The sequence below is a fragment of the Galeopterus variegatus genome, unplaced genomic scaffold, assembly GCF_000696425.1.
Source record: "Galeopterus variegatus unplaced genomic scaffold, G_variegatus-3.0.2 Scaffold5501, whole genome shotgun sequence".
Taxonomy (NCBI): domain Eukaryota; kingdom Metazoa; phylum Chordata; class Mammalia; order Dermoptera; family Cynocephalidae; genus Galeopterus; species Galeopterus variegatus.
In genome coordinates, this window is record NW_007731612.1 from 115,538 (window position 1) to 122,472 (window position 6,935).

Here is a 6,935-nt window from a genome sequence, read left to right on the forward strand (position 1 = left end):
AGAATAGCAGGGCTAACACCCTTTCCCTGATCTGCTAATTTTTGAGGACGCGCAACTCAGCATTCACTTTACGCCATACTACAGGCTTTCAAATAGATTAATCAAAGCAAAAAATGTAATCTGATGTAAAAGCTAAAGAACGAATTTTATTTCTCTTACATCTCAGCTTCTACTCTTATAGAAGTCATCTAGAGTTAAAAGGGATCTTTAAGGACCCAGCTTTGGAAAACCTTTATTTTTATATCTTTATGAGTTTCTGTAATTATTATCTTTATTTCACTTACATTTACCCCTTCGTTATTGGGCTCTTAGGTGTACCTCTGTGTTCACAATTTGTTGTGAATATAAGTGTATTTAAAAAATAACGTCAGAGCTGCAGGAGACCTTGGAGATGATTTAACTCCCTTGTTTTCTAGGTGAAACTTAGATGTGTAAGAAAGTGACTTTTCCCCTCTAGTCTCTAAGGTCTGAGCATACGCAGTCATTAAAATGACTTGAATAAATAACTTACTTAGGATCTTACAACCCCTTTAATACCAGAGATGGGGTTAAAACCCAAGTAGTCTTCTTTGCATCAAGTCCAGTCCTGCTAGGGTCATCTCTCTTATGCCTAGAAGCCAACATTTCAATCTGAAAGCAGTAATCTTTCGAAAATATTTTTTGCTTTGGTTAATGAGATGAGTTAGGGTTGTCAGTTAGTCAGACATAACTCCTAAACCTGCTGCAAATCTAAAGGAAAAGGTCATGTGTTAGAATCCTATAAAGTTATATCAGTCAAACAAATTAGTTCAGATCAATTTAGACGTTTGACTAATCGAATAAAGACACTATAGTCCTGGAACAAAAAGCATGGCTCACAAGATTTTTTCTTTCTTTCTTTCATTTCTTTTTTGTTGTTAACTTTTTTTTTTTTTTTTACTGTATTTGCTTACTCTTTCCTCCTGTCTCTATATATACATATATATACTTCTTTTTTTGCTGAACCATTTGCAAATAAATTGCAGACATCATGAACTTTAATACTAATTTCTTCAGCATGTATCTCCTTAAGGATATTCTATCACATAGCCTCAATAAGATTATCATTATTTAAGAAGATAATATATTCAAATTCTCCCAATTATCCCCAAAATGTCTTTACTTTTACCTCAAAAATATTTTTTTGATTCATGATCCAGTATTCACACATTGTGTTTAGTTGTCATGACTTAATCTACATCAGCCATTAATCACTTTTCTTTATGACTTCCTGACATTTTTGAAAAGACCAGCCCAGTCATCTTACAAATTGTCCCACATTGTGATTTTTCCTAATTATTCCGTCAAAATCAGAGTCAGATCAAACATTTTTGACAAAAATACCATACAGGTGATGCTGTGTACCTTACCGCATCCCACCATGAAACACCTAATGTTGAGAGCCAGTGTTTGTGATGCTAGGTTTAATCACTTAGTTAAGGTGGTGACTGTCAAATCTTTCCATTGTAAAGTGACAGTTTTCCTTATTTAATAAGTAACCTGTGGAAATGCTTTAAGACTATGAATATATCTTGTTCCCCAACAACTTATCACCCAGTGGTTCTATCATCCGTTCATGATCATTTCCTGAATTACAAGATTGCCAGTTACCAGTACCAATCCTGCAGAGACCAAGAACAATTAGAGATAGTGACTAAGAACATCAGAAGAATCATTTATTATAAACTAAGTTTGAGCAGGATTAAGATTTGGCTTCAGACATGGTACATATTTGCATATGATTCTATGAAAGAAATTGAGGGCATCTCCCCATCACATCCCTGATAGGATTTTTCCCCATTATAAACAAATTTCTGGAAATTGTCCATGTATGATGTTATTCACCTGAAATAATTTTTTTCAGGGGCCTTTGCTAGATCTTTTTCTCTTCTCCAGTAATTGGATTTCCTTCCTGAGAGATTAAAAATAATTTAGAGAGGAAGTAGGTGCATTGGAGAGGAGATAATAGATGTAGTTAATAAATGTGAGAAAAATGTAGAAGCAAAAAAATATATTAACGGTGTTTTGGGTTGCTGAAAAAATATCAAAAGCTTATAATATGTGTTTGGCTATTTGGAAATATTTTTAGATAGATGATATTCATCATAATAGTTTATTAGATATATTTTATGGGTCTTAGGGTATAATGGGGAAAATACTGCAGTTTGAAGTCAGAACATCTTAGGTCCCTGCTATACCAGTTACTATCTGTAAGTGACCTCATGCAAGTTGCGTAATGTTTCTGAACCACCCCTCCCAGGATTATTAGGAGAATCATAAGAGAAGTATAATATATACTTATTACCTGGGAAAATAAGAATAGCATTACATTAAGTATTTTTTAAAATAATAACATGCACTAATGAATCATAACCTCAGAATAGAGGGAACTAATTGCATTTATTAAAAAGGAAGAGGCTTTTTAAAAAATGATTTAGCAATAGAAGTTTAGATTTCATCAAAAAGAGTTTGAAGGGGCTTCAGTAGTCATATTATAACACCCTCATTTTTCAGGTAAGAAATCAGGCCTTACTGGAGACATTCAAGCAAAGGTTGGACAACTACTTTTCCAGAACAGAAAGGAAACTCATGCATCAGAAAAGGTTTGAGCTTGATGACTGATAAGATCTCCCTTTACTCTTAAGTTCCCAGTTCTATGATATATTTTGTTTGACACAAAAATTAGTATTGTTATAATCATTTCTAAGACCTACACAATGTATTCTAAAATTCTCTTATCCCTTTTCTCCCTCTCCAGGTTTCAGGGCTATAACTAGAAGGTAACCCCTGATTGGATATTTGCCTAAACAATAACAAACATTTGCTATAATGTCTGGAAACTAGGGCCAAGTAAAAGGACAGCCAGACTGCTGCCACCTGTTCTCACCATCAGGTGGTTTGTGTGGCTTTTGGACTTAGCACAACTTAATGATAAATAACTACAAAATGAATGGTGCAAGATTTAGAAGACCTCAAACTAGCAAGTAAATCTGAAAATGATTAATTCACTCAATTGTCTCCAGTATTTTCTAGGAACAAGTATAAATATATATACCATAATCTTGATATTGGTGACTACAGAGAATAGCTTTGGGGATTTAGGCAGACTTAAGAAAATTGCTGACTGTTAGCTCTTTAGTTCAATTGTACATCTGGGAAAATATTTGAAAAAATAGTATATATAATTGAATGACTAGAGAAAAGGAAATAAATCATAATGTTAATTTTATTTTCCAAATTCTCAATAAGTAAATTATATTACTTTTATAATATGTTAAACTTTATTTCATTTAAAGGAAGAGACATATATTGTTTAAGGAATGTATATTAAAAGACAATAAGACAAGAAAATAATTTTAACTTAAGAAAATTCATACCAACACACTTTGGCACTCTTTATCTATGTCTTGTCAGACTTCACAACAACTGTCATTTGTCACCATGAATTGACACATTTGTCACCAATAAGGGGGAGGTAGGAATAGAGGCAGTATAGTGTACCAGTCTCTGAAACTTACAGAACATTTAAAGATTTCATACTTTCTGCCTCTCTGACCTCTGGTTGAAAAAATCAATAAATATGAATTTTAACCCAAAGAAATACAAGAATAAGGGCTGGCTGGTTAGCTCAGCTGCTTAGAGCATGGTGCTGATAAAAGTAAGATCAAAGGTTTGGATCCCTGTACCGTCCAGCCTCCAAAAAAAAAAAAGGAATCAGAAAAAGAAAACCAGATTTTGGCATTAAGAATAGCAATTATATGCATTTCTAAGGTGTTATAAGTAAGGAAATCAGATGTGTTTTCTTTTTTCCTGTGAGATGTAGAAAGTCCAGTTTGCTGTGTATCCTCCTGAAGTACAGTGACTATGCTATATTAGTTCAGCGATTCAAAAGGCTCAGGGTCTCCTGGAAGACGTTTTGTACTTTTGTATTTTTTAATTTCCCACAAAACAATGGTTTTATTTAATACTTATTTCCATAAAAGTTGTCTTATCAGCTGTTAGATCTTATCAGACTGTTTTCTAACTGGGAATCCGAAAGAACTCTAGTTTGGAACTTTTGCTGACAACATTTATCATGCTTCACCTTGTTCTTTGGCAGAGATGAGAAAGCTGTACTATTTTTTTGTGTGTTTTTCTTTTTAGTAAATTTTTATTTTGAGATTGTTGTAGATGCACATGCAGTTGTAAGAAATAATGCAGAGCTCTCTTGTGCCCTCTGCCCAGTTTTCCACAGTGGTAACATCTTACAAAACTGGGATACAATATCACATCCAGAATATTGATACTCATACAGGAAAGCTACAGAACATTTCAATTATAAATATCTCTCATGTTGCCTTTTTATAGCAACACCCTTTTCCCTCTTACCCCCATCCCCTCCTTAACCTCTAATGTCTTCCATTTCTTTAATTCTGTCATTTCAAGAATGTTATATAAATGGAATCATACAGTATGTAACCTTTTAGGATTGGCTTTTATCACTCAGCATAATTCTCCAGGCTGCTGCATATATCTATACCTCATCCTTTTTATTGCTGAGTAGTATTCTATGGTATAGATATGTCACTTTGTTCAACCGTTAACCCACTGAAGAACATCTGGGTGTTTACCAATTTTTGACAGTTATGAATAAAAATTCTACAAACATTCACATACAGGTTTTTCTGTGAACATAAGTTTACATTTCTCTAGGATAAATGCCCAGCCTGGCCAGTTAGCTCACTTAGCTAGAGCTCAGCCTTGTAACACCAAGGTCAAGGGTTCAGATCCCCTTACTGGCCAGCAGCAAGGAAAAAAAAAAAAAAACTCAGGAATGCAGTTGCTGGGTCATATGGTAGTACCATGTTTAAATTCTTAAGAAACTGCCAAACTGCTTACCAGAGTGGCTGTACCATTTTACATTCTCACCAGGAATATGTAAGTGATAGTTTTCCACATCCTCACCAGCATTTGGTGTTGTCACTGTTTTTTTTATTTCAGCCATACTGATACGTGTGCAACACCACCTCATTGTGGTTTTAATTTGCATTTCCCTAATGGCTAATGATGTTGAACATCTTTTCATGTGCTTATTTGCCATTTATTCCCTCTGATGAAATAATCTTCTCATGTCTTTTGCCTGTTTTCTAATTGGATTACTTGTGTTTTTATTGTTGAGTTTTTAGTGTTCTTTGTATCTTCTGTTACTAGTTCTTTGTCAGATAAATAGTTTGCAAATATTTTCTCCCAGTTTGTAGCTTGTCTTTTCTTCTTAATGGTGTCTTTCACTCCTCTTAACGGTATCTTTTACAAAGTAAAAGTTTTTAATGTTGATGAAGTCTAATTTATCAGTTTTTCTCTTCTGAATTATGCTTTTGATGTCAAGTTTACGAACTCCTAGCTCTAAAGCCTTAAGATTCTCATATTTTTCTAAAAGTTATAATAGTTTTATGTTTTACTTCAAAGTCCTTGATTCATTTTGAGTTAATCTTTGTATAAGAGATTTAATTTGAGCTTAAATTTTGTGACTGTAGATGTACCATTTGTTGAAAAAGACTATCCTTTCTTAATTGCTTTTACATCTTTTCCAAAAATCAGTTGAACATATTTATGAGTTCTGTATACTGTTCCATTGATCTTTTTGTCTGCTCCTCCACCAGTACCATGCAGTATTGATTACTGGAGCTACATAAGTGTTGAAATCAGATGGACTGATTCTTCCCACTTTATTCTTTGTTTTTCAGATTTGTTTTAGCTATTCTAGTCCCTTTGCTTTACATATAAATTTTAGAATAATCTTGCCTATGTTTATAAGAAATCTTGCCGGGATCTTGATATCACATTAAGCCTGTATATCCATTTTGGGAAAATGGGCATTCTTACTATGTTGAGCCTTCTAGTCTACGAACATGGTATGATTCTCTGTTTAGGTTTTGATTTCTTTCATCAGCATTTAAGTTTTCAATGTACACATCCTATACATGTTTTGTTAGATTTACCCATAAATCTTTTTTTTCCTTTTTTTGGAGTGATTATAAATGGTATTATAGTTTTAATTTCAGTGTGCACTTTAATGTTCATTGCTAGTTTGTAGAAATACAATTGATTTCTGTATGTTTATCTTGTATCCTGTGACCTTACCAAACTCACTTATTAGTTCCAGGAGGTCCTTTGTAGATTCCTTGGGATCTTCTTATTCACAATTATGTCATCTGCAGGTAGGGTTAACTTTATTTTCCTCCTTTATGATCTTTTATTTCCTTTTCTTGCCTCACTGCACTGGGTAGAATTTCCAGCAGTGTGTTTAAGAGTGCTGAGAGAAATTATCTTTTCTTGCTCACAATCTTATGGGAAAGTATTGTCTTTCACCATTAAGGATAGTGTAGGCTGTAGGGGATTTTTTTTATAGATGCTCTCTATCAAGTTGAAGAGGTCCCCCTTCTTTTCCTATTTTTCTAAGAGTTTTTACCATGAATGGGTGTTTTGCCAAATACTTTTTCTGCATCTATTGATATGATCATATGATTTTTCTTCTTTGGTTTATTAATATGTGGACAATGTGGATTGATTTCCAAATATTGAACCAACCTTCCTTCCCTGGAATAAATCCTACTTGGTTAAGGTTTATAATTATATATTGCTGAAATCTATTTGCTAACATTTTGTTAAGCATTTTATGTCTATTTCATAAGGGATATTTTTGTAGTTTTTTTTTGTACTGACTTTGTCTAGTTTTAATATCAGGATAATACTAACTTCATAAAATAAGTTGTCAGATTTATTATGTATGTAGAGCTGTTTGTAGTACTCCTGTTATCTGTTTGATGTCTGCAAGGTCTGTAGTGATAACATACCCTGTTTCATTCCTGATAGAGATAATTTGTGTCTTCTCCTTTTCTTTTTTAGTCTTGCTAGTAGGTTTGTCAGCTTTCTAAGAA

The 6,935-nt window shown here is 33.4% G+C and overlaps 1 protein-coding gene across 1 annotated transcript in view; it reads left to right on the top strand.

Annotated features, from left to right (window-relative positions):
• Window positions 1-2,532: 2,532 nt before the first annotated feature.
• Window positions 2,533-6,935, top strand: part of TIMM9 (translocase of inner mitochondrial membrane 9 homolog (yeast)) — a 12,488-nt gene continuing 8,085 nt past the window's right edge. The window contains exon 1 of the mRNA XM_008589530.1: window positions 2,533-2,621. The gene's annotated coding sequence lies outside the window, so the exon portion shown is untranslated. The remainder of the gene's footprint in view (window positions 2,622-6,935) is intronic.